Source organism: Corythoichthys intestinalis, chromosome 2, assembly GCF_030265065.1.
Source record: "Corythoichthys intestinalis isolate RoL2023-P3 chromosome 2, ASM3026506v1, whole genome shotgun sequence".
NCBI classification, from domain to species: Eukaryota; Metazoa; Chordata; class Actinopteri; order Syngnathiformes; family Syngnathidae; genus Corythoichthys; species Corythoichthys intestinalis.
This window is the reverse complement of record NC_080396.1, coordinates 75,670,049-75,692,714: the sequence shown is the minus strand read 5'-3', so window position 1 is coordinate 75,692,714 and position 22,666 is coordinate 75,670,049. Positions and strand designations below refer to the sequence as shown.

At 38.5% G+C, this 22,666-nt stretch overlaps 1 protein-coding gene and 1 non-coding gene across 4 annotated transcripts in view; one reads left to right on the top strand and one right to left on the bottom strand.

Annotated features, from left to right (window-relative positions):
- cfap74 (cilia and flagella associated protein 74) overlaps positions 1 to 22,666 on the top strand; it is a 344,912-nt gene that overhangs the window by 122,855 nt on the left and 199,391 nt on the right. The window lies entirely within an intron of this gene.
- trnas-cga (transfer RNA serine (anticodon CGA)) lies at positions 88 to 169 on the bottom strand. The gene has a single exon. It is a non-coding gene; the product is annotated as a tRNA-Ser (tRNA).

The following is a 22,666-nucleotide window of genomic DNA, read 5'->3' as shown; positions in this document are numbered from 1 at the left end:
ACAATCAGATCATAACAGTATCAACAGTAACTTCATGACAGAAATACTAACAACAACACTGGTGCCAAGAAACACAGCAAACCGTTCCGTTGCTGGCAGGATTCGAACCTGCGAGGGGAGACCCCAATGGATTTCGAGTCCATCGCCTTAACCACTCGGCCACAACAACATGTGGAGTAGGTGTGTCGTAGGCCACATTTACAAACAACCGTACAGTCAACAAGCATCTGTAGATTTAAATTCTCCAAATGAATTAAATGTGTAAACCATCATCAATGAATTTCAAGTCTAGAAGTTAAATTTAAATTGTCACTTAGTAATGGATTTCAGGTATATCACCTTAACCAGACAATAAGAGTCGCTCATATTAGCATCAATAACTGTGCTTCTTGAAAAGGCTACTTAATAGGACTAGCTGTTAAAGAGTCCTACCTCATGATAATACTCACACAAAGGAGCATAGCAACGTATCCCCATTGTTGGCAGGATTAAACCCTGCGAGGAGAGAACCCAATGCATTTCTAGTCCATCGCCTATCCACTCAGCCACAACAACTGTCAATATGTTATGGAATGCTAATATTAACGCTCCTCCAACTAAAGGGTAAAGAATGAAGTCGGGTTCGAAAAACCGATCAAACCTAGGATCTACAGATTCAGGATGGATTTCAAGTCGATTCACTGAACACAAGATCATGACCGTATTCACGTCAGACATCCCAGGAATCTGACTGAACTACAGCAGTTTTGTGGACAAGAATGGGCTAAGATTAGTCCTGATCAATGTGCCAGACTGATCTGCAGCTACAGGAGCGTCTGGTTGAAGTTTTTGCTGCCAAAAAGGGTGGGGGGGGGGGGGGGCACAAAATATTAAATAATAAATGGTTCACTTACTTATTTTCCCCCTTCTGTCATTGTTTGCATGCTATCCTCATTAAAATATGAAAACTCTAAATAAAGCAGACAGTTTTTCTCATTTGTATGATTTTGACAAAGATCAGATCACATTTGATGGTGATTTTGAAGAAATGTGAGAAATTCCAAAAGGTTCAGATACTTTTTCATACCACTGTATGTTGACATCCAATTGTATGATACCTGATCGTTATTCCTGGCACCGACAATCTTTCTACCTGAGTGTGTCGTATTGCACTCAGTCATGCGTGCATGGCCCCTGAACTAACAAAGAAGCACTGTTTAACTGACTATCTCCATTTAGTGTTAGAATTTTGAAATGCAACTCTAATAAGGTTGAATTTTAAGTTTCTTGTGTGGGCCACGTTCTATGATATTTCCATAATTTGCCGCGGGCCAATAGAAAATGGGTATCAGGCTGCAGTTTCAACACTACTGCACAAAAAACAATTAGCCCCAACCGTGATCAGGTGACGCAATACAAAATATGACAAAAGGAAATCAATTAACTTGCCTGCTTCTATGCCTATTTTTCAGGTTGTTTTTGTGATATTAGATTTAGAAATAAGCTGCAACAAGCATGTTTGATTTTCCAAAGCCCTGTTGCCTTCATTCCTAAAACACACAGTTTTAAATCGAGAAGCTACTGTAGAATGACTCATAGGCTCTTGCTCTGCTTCCTGTCCGCGATGTTAGTTCAGCCTACCCACCAGCTTTCCCTCACTGCATCCCTCTTTTTTTCCACCCTCACCCCATCCTGCAAATCCATAGTATTGTTCCATATTCTCCATAATCCTTTCTCCATTATATCAAGGTCAGTGGTTCGTTTGCTAGTGACCCTTATCATGTGATCGGAATGCTACTCATTGTCATTCAAATGTACACTGTATATTTTTTCCATGGTTTCATTCAGCAGGAATTGAACAAGTGATTTTTAAACTGTTCAACAAATTGATCTTATGAGCTAGGGCTGCTGTGAATTTAATTGAGTTTATCACCAATAGATTTCCTTTCCATTTGAACTAGGAGTATATCTAGTATCACGAAATATCATTTCGATATTTTGTCACACTCCTAGTGTATTGGTGCCACCCAAAAAAATAAAATAAAAAAGTCCAGTATAACGTTTTTAGATGATAGTTATGTAAAACTGTGATATCATGTAAAAACGTGATTACTATCATGTATTAAAGTGATCTGTAAAAACGTAATAACTATTATGTAAAAACGTGATTTCATGTAAAAATGTGATAAATACCATGTAAGAAGATGACACTATCATCAAAGGTACATGTAAAAGTAATAATTATCATGTTAAAACGTGATAACTATCATGTAAAACCGTAATAAGTAAAATGTAAAATGTGATAAGTATCATGTAAAACTGATAATTATCATGTAAAACTGTGATATTCATGTAAAAAACGTGATAACTATCATTTAAAAACGAGCTAACTTTCATGCAATAACTTGAAAAAACAACTCATGTAAAAAAAAATTGCTAACATCACGTAAAACGTGATTTCGTGTAAAACTGTGATGATTATCATGTAAAAACGTGACACTGGCATGTAAAACATGATATTTTAAAACGTAATTACTATCATTTAAAAACTTGATAACTGTCATTTAAAAATGTAATAATTATCATGTAAAAATGTGCTAATCATGTAAAAACCTGATAACTATCATGGAAAAACATGATAATTATCATGTAAAAATTTTATAATTACCATGTAAAATCGTGATATGTAAAAAAAAATAATAATAATCAAAACGTGATAACCATCATGTAAAGATTCAATACCTATCATGTAAAAGTGTGATAACTGTCACGTAAAAACGTAATACCCATTGTGTGAAAATATGATAATTATCCTGCAAAAACGTGATAATCTTCGGGTGAAAACATGATATGTGAAAACATAACAACTATCATGTAAAAACATGATAATTATCATGTAAAAATGTGATAATTACTAGGTAAAATTGTGATATGTAAAAAACGTGATCGCTATCATGTAAAGATTTGATACCTATCATGTAAAAAAAAGTGATACTATCATGAAAAAAAATGTATTGGTATCATGTAAAATGTGATAATTGTCATGTAAAAATGTAATAACTGTAGTGCTGAAACGAAGTCTCGAGCAACTCGAGTAACTCGAGTTTATAAACTGATCCGAGTAATTTTATTCACCTCGAGGAATCGTTTAATTTTGCCAGCTCTACGCATCACGTTTTGCACGACGCTAACGTGTCTTACATACAGGCTTTATTTAATTTGTAAAAACACAGCGCTGCAGAGTGATGGGGGTGTAAAAATAAAACATAATAAAGCTAACTGTCAGTTTTAGCTCAGTAGTCATTGCTGAATAAATAACTGAGTAGCACTGGTCCCTAATTTGCTCCAATACAGCAGGTATCATACATTTATTTTGAACACTGCAAAAACTCAAAATCCTATCAGGACTTAAGGTTTAGACTAACTAAAAACTTAACTACTGTAGAACTTAAAAACAGCTTGACACAAATGGAAATTCAATTGAAACACGTGGGAAAAACACGTAGCTTTCAAGTGATGTGTGCTATCAAGCGTAATTACATTTTTAGGTAAGAAATATTTTTTTGTAAGATCTAGAAGTTTTTTGAGCGAAAGCAGTGAATTTTTTTTTCTAGTCACATCTGAGATGCAATTGTTGGCTGTTTTCAACAATGTACATCGAAAATAAAGTCATTGATTGACTGAAAATGATTCTATATGGGATTAAATGTCTTTTTTCCTCATGGATATTTATAATTGCTCTTTACCTAAAAAAAATGTTTTATCCGATTATTCGAGCAATAATATTTTCAGTCGATTACTCGATTACTAAAATATTCGATAGCTGCAGCCCCAAATAACAGTAATGTAAAAATGTGATAATTATCTTGTAGAAACGTGATTATCATCACGTAAAAACGTGATTTGTAAAAATGTGACAGCTATCATGTTAAAACAAGTATTATCATGTAAAATCGTGATGATTACCATATAAAATCATGATATGTAAAAAATATGATAACCATCATGTAAAGCTGTGATACCTATCATATGGAAAAAAATGTGACGCTATTATGTAAAAACGTGATATTATGTAAAAACGTAAAAAAATAACATGAAAAAACAAAAACTATTATGTATGAACGTGATGAACATCATGTAAAAACCTAATGTGTAAAAATGTGATAATTATCAGGTAAAAACATGATAATTACCATGTAAAAACATGATGATTACCATGTATAAACATGATATATTTTTTTAAAAATGTGATACCTATCATAAAACATCATAATTATCATGTAAAGTTGTGATACCTGTCATGTTAAAATTTGATATCATATAAAACGTAAAAAGTAACATTAAAAAACATGATAATTATCATGTAAAAAGGTGATAAAGGTGATACTGATGCTATCATATAAAAACGTGATCTCATGTAAAAATTTAAAAAGTCACATGAAGAAACGTGATACTATCATGTAAAAACGTGATACGTAAAAATGTAAAAAGCAACATGAAAAAAATTAAAAACTATCATGTATAAACATGTAAATTGTGTAAAAAAATATCTCTCATAAAACGTCATAATTATCATGTACAGATGTGATACCAGTCATGTAAAAATGTGATATCATGTAAGACATAAAGAGTAACATGAAAAAACATGATAATTATCATGTAAAAAGCTGATAATTACCATGTAAAAACATGATACGTAAAAAATTTATCGCGTATAGATGTGATACCTGTCATGTTAAAAAAAATGTGATACTGTTGCTGAAAAAACATGTAAAAACTTATAATTATCATGTATGAAGGTGATAATCATCATGCTAAAACATGATACGTAAAAAATTTGAGACCTATCATAAAACGTCATAATTATCATGTGAAGCTGTGATACCTGTCATGTAAAAAAAAATGTGATACTACCATGTAAAAACATTATAACTATTATGGAAAAATTTGATAATCATCACGTAAAAATGTGATATCGTCATGACTTTTTTTTGTGGGGGGGTTAGTTTGGGTGGCAGCAATTTGTTTCCGAACACTCCTATAAATTACTCATTGGTCAACTAATAGCAAAAAACAATTGGTGATTAGCCACAATCAAAATAATCATTCAAGGCAACTCTAATTTAAGAATAGAATTCGAACTGTTTTGTTTCACGTCATAATCATGGAAACAGTTGTAACACGATTTTAGGGAACTGATGTGGCTAACCTGATGGCAGAGTCACTGGAAAAAGCATCCCTTGAATCAGCGGTTCTAGGCTTAATCTCCAAAGAGTGTCCTACAGCTGTGGTTCCATCTGATAAAAGGGAGATTACAAGGATGAGTTCCCGCAGACTTGCAACAGATTACGTGGAACGGCACGGCCGACACCGCCAAGCCCGCGGTGGCACGCGCCATTAGCGGCGTTTTTAATTTACGTCGTGCATACAAAAAAAAAGAACTTTTCCTGCTCATCGTTATTTGGCAACAATCTTGATAAGTTTTTCCATTATTTTTTGTTTTTTCGTCCGTACAAAGTACAGTAAAATATCACTAAGCCTCTTAATCCGTTTTGTAATCCTTTTTATAATCACTTTTTATTAGTGAAGTCAAATCTAAGCAGGGGTCGATGTTTCAGTGGGATGTGCGTGGTCCATTCACAACACATAAATTGTGGCCCAAAATATCAATAGTTCACAAGACTTCATTTTTTTCCTAACACTACTCGTAAACTACACGAATCATTTATAGCTCCGTGTAATTATCGCAGAATGTAGTCGGGAACAATGTATAGATGACGCTGTCTGTGCATGATGCTGACAAATCTGAACCCTCATCCATCCGCAAAATTCTCCATAACATATGGGCCTTGCGACATCCCGCTAGGCTTTTCCACTCGGCCCTGCCAAGCTAATTCAAGAGTGACTCTCCAGCAGTGATTCTATTAGCAGGCAGCATCAGAGTGCTTCCTTAAGTACACCCTTTGCAGTCATTGGTCAGGACAACTACTCATTTTCATCACTCTCCTTTGTTTAATACAGAGATTTCATTCCACACTTTAGGAAGTGATTTTCTTGCTTCCGCTTATAGTGTCTTACAGTAGAAGATTTTTAGATATTTTACCAGCGGGGCCAAGAATGAAAAGTGGTATTTGGTATGTGGCAAAGTGGAATTTGGTATGTGGCAAAACAGATTTTGATATGTGGCAACATGGATTTTGGTATGGGGCATTTTTATTATGTATGTGGTGTGGTATTTGAAAATGAAGATTACCAAAGACGCAAACGTGGCTTCCGCCATTAATCATCAAATTAATAATTAATAAATCGTCAACCGCTTTGAATTTTTTATTTCAGACATACATATGAACTAAAACATATGAACTAAGATATGCCGGTTCCGCGATGGTGTGTCAGCGCAACTTTGATATGGTTGGATTTATAGCGGAAGCCACGTTCACGTCTTTGGTAATGCTCATTTTCAAATACCACACCACATACCAAATAAAAATACCACATGCCAAAATCCATTTTGCCACATACCAAATGAAAACGCCATACCAAAACCAATTTTTGCTGCATACCAAATAAAATACCCAAATCCATTTTGCCACATACCAAATAAAAATGCCACATACAAAAATCAATTTTGCCACATACCAGATAAAAATGCAACATACCGAAAAAAGGCCACATACCAAATAAAAATGCCACATACAAAAATCCATTTTGCCACACACCAAATAAAAATGCCACATACCAAAATCCATTTTACCACATGCCAAAAATATGCCACATACCAAAATCCTTTTTGCCACATACCAAAAAGAATGCCTCATACCAAATGAAAATGCCAGATACCAAAATCCATCTTGCCCCATACCAATAAGATGCCGGACACTAAAATCCATTTTGCCACATACCAAAAAAAGCCACATACCAAATAAAAATGCCACATACCAAAATTCATTTTGCCACATACCAAATAAAAATGCCACAGACCAAAATCCATTTTGCCACATACCAAAAAACATGCCACATACCAAAATCCATGTTGCCTCATACCAAATACCACTTTCCGTTCTCGCTGTCTCTCCATTTTACAGTGTACAGTATTAATGCCTATAGCATATTCAATTCAATTCAATTTTATTTGTATAGCCCTATATCACAACAAGGTTGTCTCAGAGTGCTTTGCAGAGTCAATATGATACACAGTCAGATACAGTAGATGAATGAGATGAGTTCATGTGCTGGGCTTCCCCCATCCTTAGACCCTCCATGGCGGCAAGGAAAAGTTCGTAAAACCCATTGGGAAAAGAGGAAACCTTGGGGAGAACCACAGTAAGGAGAGATCCACTCCCAGGACGGACAGGCTATAGTTGCACCTGGACTGATGATAGGTATTAGCAGGAGTTCCAGTTTGTAGAGATGCAATGGGGTGAGGGAACATGAGGGGATCCATCTAGCCAGATGAGATGAGGGGGGGGGGGCAACGAGGACGTCCATCCAGCCAGGAGTCAGGATAGTCAGGCGGCTGGGGCTGAAAAATAGCCCCTCCTCCAGAGGGGGGGGGGACACCGGGTGACTAGTGATGAAGAGACTAGTCAACTAGATATTAGAATTAGAAATGAGAAATAAAGACAAGTGGTAGGTAGAGTGAAAAACAGAGGATAGGACTCGGTGGCTGCACTTCCCTCAGGCATTATAGCTTCTAGTCCAGTGGCCTATACTACGAAGCCGGTTTTCTGGCTTAGCAGGGTAACTTCGAGAGTAACTTTATCACGTGCGACGTAAGTTCGCGGCTATGCGAGACTACGAAAGGTGGATATGTTGGAACCGAGAAGTGTTGCCATGGCAACACACGCCACACGCCAAACCTGGTCGTGTCAGAGTTAGATCTTGCTTAACATCAGGATTCCAATTAACCACGCTCTATTTAAACAGCACTCCTCCGCGGACGTGTCCTCCTGACAATGACAGCGTACTTGGACGACCCATACGACATTGGCGCGCGGATTGTGAGGGGCTCTCTCCGGAGGGCACGGGTTTTTCGGGACCGCCAGAATCCGCTGGCGTACCCGGAAGATGTTCTCCATGAAAGATATAGATTTTCAGCTGAGGAAATTCTTTACCTGTGCCAACTGATCTCACAACCGCGCAGATTGTGTGTGCCTGTCCGTGCGCTCTTTCGCCAGGGACAATATATGTATTCCATCGGTGATGCTGAATATCTGCGTAAGAACACTGTATGCCGTGCGATTCGGAGTGGGTTATGGAAACGTTTCAAATTGATGCATTTATAATAATCATAGAAATATGTAGACTATTTAAACATTAAGAAAACTTTTTTTTTCTGCCAACTCGAGGAGATTAAATTAAATGTCAAATCCACTGATAGGACAGACGCACAAATATAAAAGATATAAATATTTAATGAATATGCATCTTACAGTCTTGTTTAACTGTGAAAAATTGTTACAAAAGATGGGCTTTTATTTACGCAACAACGCATGGCATCCCCGCATTTCCTTCTTCTCCTGAGTCCTCACAAATATAACATTTTTTTTTTTTTTTTGGGGGGGGGGGGGGGTTGTCGGGCTCGGGCCTGCAAATCAAGTTTATTGATCGGACTCGGGTCGGGTCGGGCTGGATTTTTTAGGCCCAAACTAAAAAAAAGGAACATACGTATTCGTACAGTCAAGGGGACTAAACATACAATCATCCTGTTTCGTGTGGTGATGCGTGACAATTATTTCTTACTGTTAATGTACCAAATCTTATTTTATTGTCCTGACAGCAGGCTTTATTTCTTTTCATGGACATAAGTAAACTGGCATATTGACGCATTCACAAATCACACGATCTGTAAATTCGCTGTCAACAGACCCGTTGCGCTCTACTCGCCGAAGCGGTGTTGGATTTCGCGGTGAGGGTGGATTTTAATCCTCATAATTCCGCATGATCATCGCGCATTCCTCCTCCGTGAAGTAAGGTGCCCGTGCCATCGTCACAAGTAGTGTTTGACTCTGGTCACCGCCCCCTTTTATGTGAACGCGCAGTAACTCTGACTGGGTTGACACAGGTTCGACTAATCAACCTCATAATCAGCGTCGTAGCACCGATTGACCACAAACTAGACAACCAGGTTTTGTCAACTCCGGTTACCCGATGGTAAACTGGATTACTTCTGGGGAGGGTGAACTCGGTTCGTAGTATAGGCCACAGCTTAGACTGAACTGTGAGTCCAGTCTGTTTTCAACTAGCCTGACCATAAGCTTTGTCAAATAGGAACGTTTTTAGACTAATCTTAAATGTACAGACTGTGTTGGCCTCTTTAATATTAGCTGGAAGCTGATCCCATAAGCTTGTTAACGAAAGGCTCTAGCTCCTACTGTACTTTTAGAGACCATGGGAACTACCAGTAGACCTGCATTCTGAGAACAAAGTGTTCTGTTGGGGCGTAAACAAGATGGGCTTGAGGACCGTCCCTTGCGGCACACCATAACTGACTCTGGAATACGGTGATGCTTGCTGGTTTACATTGACAATCTGGTACCTATTAGATAAATATGATTTAAACCAGCAGAGGGCTGCTCCTCTAATGCCTAGGTCCCATTCTAGTCTCTGCAATAAGATATTCTGGTCGATTGTGTCAAAAGCTGCACTCAGGTCCAACAGAACCAGGATCGACACTAATCCATCGTCAGCAGCTAGTAACAAGTCATTAATTACTTTGACTAATGCAGTTTCAGTGCTATGATGAGCTCGAAAGCCAGACTGGAAATATTCAATTCTATATAAAATAATATTATATAATATTAGCATTTTATTGTATTCAGACTGCTGTTGTGGCTGAGCGGTTAATGGGATGGATTTCAAATCCATTGGGGTCTCCCCTCGCAGGTTTGAATCCTGCCGACAACTGACATGCTTTCCTGAATATTTTGTCTTTTTCAAGAAGCACTATCATTGATGCGAGTACGAGCAGCATTGTCTGGCTAAGGGTTAATCCAAGGTCGTGTCGCAGATAAGCATGAGAAATAGAAAGGAAGGAAAATATATTTAATATTTTCCTGATAGACTTGAAATTCGTCCGCAATCCATACGGCATATGTTTGATTGTGTTCTGGAACCCAACCTTATACAGTTCCCTGTAGAGTGCTGCTTCTTCAATACTAATATTAGCATTTTCCCACATGTGGATAGTTGTTGTGGCCGAGTGGTTAAGGCGATGGTTTTGAAATCCATTGGGGTCTCCCCTCGCAGGTTCGGATTCTGCCAGCAACGGGCATGCTTTGCTATGCTCCTTTCTGCAAATTTTTTTGCCAATACTCGCATCATGAGGTTCCGTTCTAGTACCTCGTGTGAACCAATTGCGATTGTGATGATCTTGTTGACATTGAATCGACTTGAAATCCATCCAGAATCGAATAAAACGAAGGATTTGAGATCTGTTGGTGTATCCCCTTGCAGGTTTGAATTCTGCCAACAGCGGACATGCTATACTAGACTTTGCTGCCTTACTTTGTGTGAGTATTACTAGCATCATTAGGTTCCATTGTGCCTTGTGCCAAGTACCTTGTGCAAACCAACTGTGCCAGGGGAACGCTGAGAAATCGGCATCAGTCCGTCGTGGTGAAGAAGGAAACGTCGGCCGGTTTGTCCGGCGGTCATTGTCCAGTTGCATCCCTGGCAACGAGCACTCCTGCCGGGGCGGCGAGCCAAAACTTGGTCGATCGTTGTTGACAATCAACCCGCCGCTGTTTGTGACATGAGTCAGGGTAGTCTCTTGTGATTTTTCATGATCATTGCTGTTAATATTCTTGAAGTTACATTTGATACTGTCACGATCTTGTGTTCACTGAATCGACTTGAAACCTATCCTGAATCCGTGGAGCATCAGTGTGATTGTTTTATGGAACCCAACATCCTTTTCAATTTTGCGGGCGGATTGTTGAACGTTAATATTACCATTCCGGCACACAGTAATGCTTGTTGTGGCCGAGTGGTTAAGGCAATGGACTAGAAATCCATTGGGGTCTCCCCTTGCAGGTTAGAGTTCTGCCAACAACGGACATGTGCTCCTAAAGTTTGTTTCAAATGGTTAGTCCTCAATGGTTGAGCAACATTGTTTGGTTAAGATGAAAACCTGAAATCCATAGTTAGGTGACCATTTAAATTTAACTTCTAGACTTGAAATTGATTGATGACGGTTCACACGTTGAATTGATTTGGAGAATCCAAATTCAAAGATGCTTGTTGACTATATACTTTACTGTAATTTCGGCCTAGGACACCTTGGCGCCATGTGTTGTTGTGGCCGCACCCGCTAGAAGTCGGGCTGCTTTGAGGTCCTAACACTTCCGAAAAAGGTCCGAACAAATAACAAAAGGTCCGAACGGCGACATAAGAAAAGGTCCGAACGTTTGTCCGAACACTTCCAAACAAAGGTCCTAACACTTCCGAATGAAAAAGACCCGGATGAAGAAAAAGACCCTAATGTAACAAGCCGGCGCACAGTGACGTGGAGGAGAAGGCGTCGCCAAGTTTCGCGTGTCAGCCATGTTTTCCGCCGCAATGAAGAAACAATCGGAGAAAGGTAAGTGAAAATAAAGGCAACAAAACATGCAAGACGAATGGAAAACAGCGAGATAAAACAATGACTATTTCGTTTTCCGCCCTGTTGTCGCGTATGGACGATCGGAACAATCAGATCGCTAAAAACATTCTCTAGTCTCATATCTGTTTTCTCCAAGTTCTCAAAGAGGTCTAGTATATTCATTCATTAATATTGAATCTCACAATTTAAAAATAATGCATTAACACATTATACAGTATCGTCTAAGCATACGGTAAAAAGAGACACGTCTTAAAGAATATATTCTCTAGACTCGTATGTGTTTTTCTCCAAGTTCTTTAAGGGGTCTTGTATAGTCATTCATTCATCTTCTATATCACAATTTTTAAATAAATGATACATGAACACTATTTAGAGTTTATTGTATACATAGTACTATAATTAAAAAGTCAACTTTGGGTGTCCATAAAGTCTAAGCATGTGGTAAAAAAAAGACACTTCTTAAAACAAAATGATTTTTAACATTGGAATGCAAAATTTATATGAACCTGTCCTGCTTGATATTTAATTCTTACAGATGACAAAAACAGGGAAGCCGGATAGCTACTGGAAGGACATCTGCTTCAAATATGCCTGGGGCCAATTCCATTTTTCAATTGGTAAACAGCCAGGGTCCAAGAAATGGAAAACGGCTTTCACCGACACCAGCGCACTTTTGTTCCAGGTGCATTTGCTTCAAGGTACAAAATAGTCACTGTTTTGTACACCATAATTCAGGGGTGGCCAGCCCTGGTCCTCGAGAGCCGCAACCCAGCTTGTTTTCCATGTCTCCCTCCTTTAATACACCTGAATCAAATGATCAGCTCATCAGCAAGCTCTGCAGTTGCCTGATAACAATCCTGATAATTTCTCTCGAGGACCAGGGTTGGCCACCCCTGCCATAATTATATGTACATGTATATTCCATGGGACAGATGATGATGATGATGCTTTTTTATTTTGAGCATGCACACGTTCATTTGTACTTTGCTGTCTTTTATTCATATGGATGACTGGAGGAGGAATTTGCAGTAGTTGGTGTCACCAATATTCGTGACTTTATTTGTCACACGTTGCACACGTTCATTTGCACTTTGTTGTCTTTTATATTTTATTTTTATTTTTTAATACTATAATAGGCTATAATATATATTATGAATATTCATGCAAAAAATAAAAAAGAATTGCTGTCCTTACTATGTGGTCATGTTATTATTAACTGTTTTCTCCTTTGGTAATTTGTTTTATTCTGAATTTATTTTCATCGAGAAGACATACCTAATAATCATTCAAACAAAATAATCTTGTAGATAGTTAAACTTTTTGAAAAGATGAGAGGATATATTATGAAAGGGCCATCTACATTTATGTATACGTGCACTCACATTGTTTTGATTTCACAAACAAAATCTTGCAAATAATTAAAAGGTTTGAAAAGATGATATATTATGTAAGGGCTATCTACATTTACGTATACATACACTCACATTGTTTTGGTTTCACAACCATGAAAACAAAATCTTGCAGATAATTAAAATTTTTGAAAAGATGAGAGGATATATTATGTAAGGGCCATCTACATTTACGTATATGTACAGACACATTGTTTTGGTTGTACGAGCACTCGTAGGTCTCATGTGCCGCATTGGATCAGGTGGATGTGAGTTCAAATCCCACAGGAAACATGACGATTAAAGTGGCAAAACACCTACTGACGACTTGACTATAAACATTGTTGAGAAGATAAAGTAAGAAAAAATGCAAATTGTGTAGAATTTCCTCCTTTTCTTCTTCCCTCTTCCCCCATCTTTCCCCCTCGCAGGCAGTCCACTATGCCCCTTTTTCTTTGTGTCATGACATTTGACAGGCTTTAATTCTGTCAATATCATGAGGTCAGTTAATCTAATACGAGCATTGTTTTCTTGTTAAGGCGATAAACCTAAAATTAAAATTGGGGTTTATGGTGCCATCCCTGAAGGCCGTTTGATGGGTGCGCGGGTGGCACCAGGGGACCACCCTGGATCCCGGGGGGGGGACGATAGCTCCTTTGCTGGGCTACAGGAGGAAGGATGGGCTGTGTTGAACAATCCTGAATCTTGTGAGCATAGGTTTGATGATTTTTTTGGAACCCGACTTCTCTTGACTTTTATGGGCGGATTGCTGAACATTAATATTAGCATTCCAAGACATTTAGCAGTTGTGTGGTCGAGCAGTTAAGGCGATGGCGCAGGTTTGAGTCCTGCCAACAACGGTGAAGCTTTGCGATGTTCTGTTGTGCGGGTATTACTGCCAATACTCTCTTCATGAGGTTCAATTTAAGTCCCTTGCCCCACTGGAAGGCTCAGGATTCTTTATCAGTCTGTCGTGGTGAAGAAGGAGTTCCCTATTTACTGATCAATATACATTCCTACCCTCACCTATGGTCACAAGCTGTGGGACGTGACCAAAAGAACAACAACCATTTCGTGTGTTGCTTGTCATGTGCATTGCTGCTAATTTTAGCATCACAAAGTTACATTCAATACAGTCATAATCTTGTGTTCAGTGAATCGACTTGAAATCCATGCCCTATCTGTAGAGCATAAGTTTGATCATTCTCTGGAACCCAACTTCATTCTTTTCCCTTTCGTGGACAGATTGTTGAATGTTAATATTAGCATTCCATTAAACATTGGCAGTTGGAGCAATCCATTGGAGTCTCCACTCGCAGGTTCCAATCCTGCTATCATCGGAGATGATATGATTTACTAAAGTTTACGATTAACTTTTTCATGAGCATTAGGGCTAATACTAGCATCATGAAGTTATATTTCCTGTCATATAAATACCCTGCGCTAACCGACTGCACCTCTGGAGCTTTGCAGACTCTGCATTAGTCCTTCATCTTATTTACCGGTCCGTCTTCGTTCCTACCCTCACCCATGTTCACGAGCCGTGAGTCGTGACCAAAAGAACAAGATCCTGGGTACAAGCGTCCAAAATGAGTTTCCTCTGCAGGATGTCCAGTAACACGTTTTTGATAAAAATCAGGTTTGACATGACACTTATCATGTTTATACATGGTGTTACGTTCTTACATGATACTTACAATTTACATATCACATTTTTACATGAAAATGATCACATTTTTACATGAAATCATGTTTTTATATTCTAATCATCACATTTTTACGTGTTAGTAATCACGTATGAGATTTTTTTACATGAAAATGATCACATTTTTAGATGATTATTACATTTGTACATAATAGTTATCACATTTTTACATGATAACACTTCTTTGCATGATAATTATCATGATTTTACATGATAATTAACACATTTTTACATGATAGCTCGTTTTTACATGATTATCATAATGTTTTTAAATTTTTACATGATTATTATCAGACTTCTACATGATAGTTATGTTTTCACATGATATCATGATCTTACATGACAGTTTAAATGTTTTTTACATGTTAATTGTCACGTTATTTATGAAATCATGTTTTAACATGATAGTTATCACATTTTTAAATGACTTCACGATTTTACATGATAATTATCACATTTTAACATCAAAACATACCACGTTTTTACATGACAAACATCACATTTTTAGATGATAGTTATTACGTATATACAAGCTGTCACATTTTTACAAGATAATTATCACATTTTTACATGGTAATGATCACATTTCTACATGATAGTTATATTTTTACATGATCATATTCTTACATGATAATTATCATGTTTTCACATGATACTTATCATGTTTTTACATGAAACCATGTTTTTATATGCTAATTATCACATTTTTACATGATAGAAGTCACGTATGTACAAGATATCACGTTTTTAAAAGTTATCAAATTTTTACATTGTAATTTTTACATTTCTAAATGATAGTTGTCATGTTTCTTCATGGTATCATGTTTTTACATGAGAATTATTACATTTTACATGATAATTATCACGTTTTTACATTAAATCACGCTTTGGTATGCTAATCATCACATTTTTATAGGATAGCTATTACATATATACAAGCTATCACGTTTTTACATGATAAATATCACATTTTACATGGTAATTATTAGAGGCGTGCAAAATTTCCGATTCTTAGATTATTCGCGATTCGGCCGTGGAAGATTCGAGAACGATTCACAAATATTCAAATTCCGATTATTGAATTATACCAGGTAAAGCGGAAGTAAAACATAGTCAGCGCGGTCTTTGGGACGCAATGAGGAACGGACCAAGAGTAAATATCATGTTCAACTCATGCTGCTAGATAAAAAAAAAAAAAATCATACCTGACTGCGGCTGACAGCCACTACAAACAACTACTGACACTATTCTTCAGTGCATCACATCCTATTTACATGATAGGGATTTCTTTGTGTCAATCGGAAACTATCAGTCAGAACGAACCAAATTCACGTGTGGAGTCCCTCAAGGGTCAATTCTTGGACCACTCTTATTTAACATCTATATGCTTCCGTTAGCTCAGATAATGGAACAGTATGACATCTCCTATCACGCCTATCCAGATGACACACAACTGTACATTTCTGTGTCCCCACATGATTATAGTCCCTTAGTCTCCCTGAGTAAATGCATTCATCAAATCAATAAATGGATGTGCCAGAATTTTCTCCAGTTAAATGTGGAGAAGACAGAGGTGATCATTTTTGGGCCAAAAAAGGAAAGGTCAAAGATAAGCAGGCAACTTAGCACAATGTCACTTACAGCTACAAATCAAGTCAGAAACCTTGGCGTAATTATTGACTCAGACCTAAAATTTGATAGCCATCTAAAGTCCGTCACTAAATCCGCTTATTACCACCTAAAAAATATAACCAGAATTAAGGGGCTTCTGACTCAACAAGACATGGAAAAACTTATGCATGCATTCATTTTCAGCAGATTGGACTATTGCAACGGTATATTTACGGGTCTTGATAAAAAATCAGTCAGGAAGCTGCAGCTAGTACAGAATGCTGCAGCCAGAGTCCTCACAAATACAAGGAAGCTGGACCACATTACACCGGTTTTGAAATCGCTACACTGGCTTCCAGTGAGTCAAAGGATAGACTATAAAATACTACTGCTCGTCTACAAAACACTTAATGGCCTTGGACCAAAATACATGCTTGACTTGTTAGATTCCTATGAGACATCTAGACCCCTAAGGTCGTCTGGAACGGGTCTTCTGCATATTCCAAGAACAAGAACCAAGCAGGGTGAGGCAGCATTTAGTTATTATGCTCCTCACCTCTGGAACAAGTTACCTGAACGTCTGAAGTATGCTCAAACTGTTAGCTCTTTTAAATCAGGGCTAAAAACGCTTTTGTTTAGCACTGCATATCCATAACTGGCTATATATTTCAGTCTACCTGCTTTCTATTCCTCTTGTGCTTATCTCCATTGCTGATTTCAATTATTATTAGTAGTAGTAGTTTTTGTTATATTTTTCTTTTATTTTTATTTATTTATTTTTATTCTATTTGTGATTAAATGCGATCTTTTGTCTTGGTTTTTACGTTGTATTGATTTAAATGTGATTTTTATGATCTTCATGTGAATTAAAGCACTTTGAATAGCCTTGTGTTGAATTGCGCTATATAAATAAATTTGCCTTGCCTTGCCTTGCCTTGCCAATGGGAAAACCCATTGGCAGTGTATCAAATACTTGTTCTCCCCACTGTAAATACATATATATATATTATAATTATCACGTTTTTATATGCTAATGATCACATTTTTTATTTGATAGCTATCAGATATATGGAAGATATCATGTTTTACATGACAATTATCACATTTTTACATAATTATTACGTTTCTACATGGTAGTTATCACATTTTTATATGATATTACGTTTTTACATGAGAAGTATTATGTTTTTACATGATAATTATCACGTTTTTATATGACATCCTGTTTTTATATAAGTATCACATTTTTACATGGTAATTATTCAATTTTTAAATGATAGTTATCACATGTTTACATGATATCATGTTTTCACATAATAGTTATCACCTTTGTACATGATAATTCTCATGTTTTTAAATAATTATGACATTTTTACATAACAGCACGTTTCTACATGATTATGATGTTTATACATGATATTTGGAAAGTTTTTAGATGATTCTGTCAAGTAAAAACCTGATACTGGATTTTCTTTTGGGTGGCAGCAATACGCTTCTATAGAATATAAAGTGTTCACAAATCAACTCAAGATCAAATTGTTACTGTTCCTGAATATGCCTGAAAATTAGGCGATATCCCCCTATTACCAGCAAGTCTGCAGGTACAGTACCTGTTCATAACTCGCCCCTCTCACCACCTTAATTACCTTTGCATGCACCCAAAGTGGCAACATCACCATGACTGTCGCTAAGCAACATAAATGAGCGAAACGATTATCGTTCAACAACTTGTAACTAAGATACTTGGTTATTAGAGCTGCAGAGTTGAAAGAAAGGAAAAAAAAGCCATGTTTTATAGTCTGAAAAATATGTAATATTTGGAAAAAGCTTTGACGTTTGACCGCACGATGTCTACACTTATATGCATCAAGTGGGTAGTGAGTGATACTGAGGATTTGTACATGAACATAACTAGTGGGCCTCTTTGAATCATACATATGTCTGCCATCACCATGGCTACAACCTACAGCAGTGTGGAGGCGTATGCTGCATCTCTCTGTCTCTCGCTCCGGTTTTCCCAAGCGAGCGGATCCCACAGCCGTGGGTTCAAGTAAAATAATGGGTCTTCTGGGTCTGAATACTTGTCTTACTTTGAAAAGCTCAGCTTGTGGCTTTTGACTTCGGTAATCATAGACGGAGAGCTAATTTGTTAGCTGTGATTGAACTATGCAGCGATAGTACGTCACATTTACTCCATTGCATTTACTTTTGGAGAAAAATGTACTACAAAGAATTAGTTTTACCACGCCACGTGGTATCTCACTGTCACTTCCTGTACATTTTGGATGGCTTTCTATTGATTTTACGGCATTTCCGGGTCACTTTCGGTAACTTGGTCATTTTATGTTGATTTTGTGTCACTTCCTTGTAATTTTTGGGTAATCACGGGTCAATTCCTGTACATTTTGGGTTGTTTCCATAGGCAGATTTTGACTTTTTGGGGAGGGGGGGGGCACATCATGTTGATGAACCCGAAACGCAGTATCACCTATAAAATTAACTTACAAGAATATTTATAATAACATGCTTTGGACAGCTATACTTTTCGCTAGGATCGTCATCCATTGAATACGGTACGCCCACTGGTGGCTTGCCAATGTAGTTATCCTAGTCAAAAATTGTACACCCTGGGCGGAGTCACTGCACCGATTTGCTTGATTTCCATTTTTAGGCAGTGACGTGCGGTGAGGTTCATGGTTGGTGAGGCACTGACTCCTTTAGTGTCAGATTTCCAAATATATAAACCAAAAACGGTAGCTTATTCAATTGGCTACTGGTTATTTCCTATCTCATCAGCATTCTTCACAAAACACACACACACGGTACATATTATCGATACGTAAAAGCAAGAAAATAGCATGCATTTGCCCCACACCCTCAATGTGTTGGTCGTCGCAATTCTATAATTCATGCAACATAAATGAGAGTAAAGAGTGGTGTACAAAGCCACAGAATTCAATTCTGACCTATGGTGAACTATTCAGTTGTTTTTAAAACTTTTAATTCCGATACTTTAATCAATTTATTACAGATTGCTAAACAAAAAGTGTGAAAAGAAAAACAAAGAATATTTTATTTAAGGCCAAAATTTAGTTTTTAAATATTCTATTGTATTTTTCTTGGTCTAAGCTTTTTTTTTTTTTTTTTTTTTTTTTAATAAGATTGAAATGAAAACTGTTTGTGCTCTTGCGCCTGTCCTTCACCACAAAAACCGGCATTACTTTGGAAGGGCATAGGTTTGGTATCAACATTCGTAGGAACGATATAACAGCATAACCTGCATGTAGGTACACTTTTTGCTGGGGACGGGACATTAATTAGACCAAACAGATTGGATGCAGGTGGCAAAGGGCCACATTTCTCATGTATATGAACCTAATTAATTAAGAGGCAAAATGGTCAATGCAAAATAAATCCTTATCTTCTGATAATAACTTTTACATGCATTGGTTCAGATGATACACTGTTCGATTCAAATCTTTGTTTTCAAAAAATACTAAAGAAACATTTGAAAACTTCCTGAATAAATGTCTGGTTTTTATTAGCAAAAATAAACATAATGAAAATAATTGACTTAATAATGGTAGGGTCAATTCTATCCTTACAACATATGGAACTATTGAAAGATCTAAATTCTATATATAACTGAACATTATATCATGCAAAAAAGGTAAGGTTGCTTAAAAGTTGGTGGGGACAATTTTAGCATCCTGAAAAGTTGGTAGTGTTATGTCCCTACCGTCCCTATGCAAACCTACGCCCTTTTCGTAAAAGTCCTCCTTATTTTCCTTTACTTTAAAAAAAAATCTCTCCGCCTCAATGGAGAGGATTGCTTCAATTAGATCGTTCTGTGTTCTATTTGACAAGCCAGAAAACACAGTGGATGTGTCCAAAAGTCTAGCTAACCTTTCATCTTTCTCAGCAAAACCATGTAATCGTTCTACATATATGCCACGTTTAGAAGCGCTTACACGCTCATCGTTACCACGAAATGTTAACTCCTGTTTAGCTAGGATGCAGGTTGCATTAATGAGGTCTTTCAAACTCTTTTCTTTACCTTAGAATTGAGGATGCTACCGTTGAGCTTCCGCTGTTCGTCAAAGCCAAATCGATCCTTGAGCTTCCAAAAGTTTTTAAAGCAATCAGGCTTTGAATGTGAGTGGTCGAGCGCTCATGTTTGCTGAGGCTTCGTCGTAGTTTTTTAATGTCACAATATCTCGTGTTAGTCCAGACATTGGCACAAGTTGAGAAGAAAAGGCAGGGAAAGCAGCAAAGGCGATTTTTCAAAGGACAGCCACATAGCCAGTCTTTTCGGGTGTACCAGTCCGTTTGAAAAGCGCGAGTTATCTTCTGTCCCGTAGTTTGAAGCAAACCTTCTAGCTCCGGTGTTGTGTTAACCGCGTCCACATTTAACGGAAAGTCCAGTTTACTAATAGGGTGGTAGGTGGGTCCCACACTTTTTTATATGGCGTGGCTCCTGGGGTGTGGCCTCCCCTCTGCCTCGGCTGCCGGCCGCGGGAGTAGGTTGGGGGGTCGGGTCTCCGATCTTGCATCGGCGCCGTGGCAGTTCCTGGGCGTTCTCCTGCCTCCGCCTTCCCCTCTCTTCTCTGGCTGGGCATCCGCCCTGCGCGCCGTCGCGGGTCGCTGACTGGGCGCCGGTGTATCAGCGGGGTGTCGCCTGCACCGGCGGGGGACCCTGCCTTGCCTGGGGCTTGGTGGGCCGCTGGGGGTCCCGTGGCGTGCCGTGCCGGTTGGGGGGCTGCGGCTGTGGCTCGTGGCCCGGGTGGGCGGGCGGGGGTGGGTGTAGGCGTGGGGTTGGTGATGCGTCCCCTCCTGCCATCCCTGAAGGCCGGTTGATGGGTGCGCGGGTGGCCCGGGGGACCACCCTGGGTCCCGGGGGGGGGACGATGGCTCCTTTGCTGGGCTGCGGGAGGAGGGATGGGCTGCGCATGGCCCCCCGCGCCCGCCCTCCCTCCCTCCCCGGGCTGGCTGGGTGGGGGCCGTGGCCCTGGGTTGGCGCCCGCGCGGCTTCTCCGCCCGTCTGCGTGGCTGTCGCGGGCCCGGTGGGGCCTGCGTGCTGCTGGATGTGGTAGGGCATTCTCGGGTCGGGGGTCCCGGTGCCGGGATTGGCGATGCGGCGGCGTAGGGTTGGTCGCCAACGGGCTTACTCATAAGAGATTCACACGATTACTGGGTTCTAGATCACAGAACTGATTTGTGTACACTCTACCCCTGTCAATCACTTAGCTTATAGGCTTATAGACGCCCCCACCCCCATTCTCCTCTTTCACTGGCCAATAGGCCCCCACATGGTGTAAACCGGAAATACATCTCGCTGACGATAGCACCAGCATATTAGTAACTAGTTTAGATGTTCAATGTATTTCTAGTTGTTGTTTGTGTATGTGTTTCTTTTCCTTCTTCTCTTGTATTTCTTTTCTTCTGTCCCCCCATAATCCCTTCCTGTTCGCTGCTTTGTCATAATAAAAAGGTATTTTGAATGATCACAATGGGAGTATGTCAGACTCTCAATGTGAAACATTAAAACTGTTCAGAATCTGGGCACTTAGACTTCCATTCTCTGTGTCAAACAGTTGAACAGGACAGGTTTAAAAAAAAAAAAAAAAAAAAAAAAAAAAAAAAAAAAGGAAAGTCCAGTTTCACGTACGCCCCCTTGCAGTGCGGCAGAGTACTATCTGCCGCAGCATGTGCCTTTTCACTGCGGTTTTATGTCCCATCAGCAAAACTAAATATGTCGCTAACAAACATTCAACTTTAAGGGATAAAGACATTAGCCAGAATGTGGAAAATCAGGTCAAATAAACGTATCTGGAAACATTATAACGGCGACATGCAGATGTATGGCAACCAGCACGCTCCAATTCCATGTATCAACCCAGTTTGTTATGGATTGCGCAATCAGAGGTCAGGCTTTACTCGTTGATGCCGCACCTCTCGTTTCATTTCTTTATTTGAACAGGAAATAGGCAAATTCAGCGATTTTGACTATAAAAAATGTTTGAAATGAGTCATACATAAAGAGCAATGGACAAATATTCATATAAATTTGATGCTATAATTATTTTTTTGTCATGATGACAGGTGAGGCCCTGCCTCACCTGACCGCACGTCACTGTGTTTAGGTGATGTAGTTATATACTAGGTTTTAAAACTGGCCCATCCATAAAAGAATTTTTTTTCCCTCTGTCGCATAACGTAACATACACTGTAAAAAATGTCCGTAGAATTAACAGGGAAATACTGTGAATTCATGATATTAAAACCATGTAAATGGGAAAAATGTTTTTCATCGTCAAACTTAGTTATACTCTGCAAAATACAGAACAAAGCACAACTGTTAATTCAAGGGTATTTGTATGT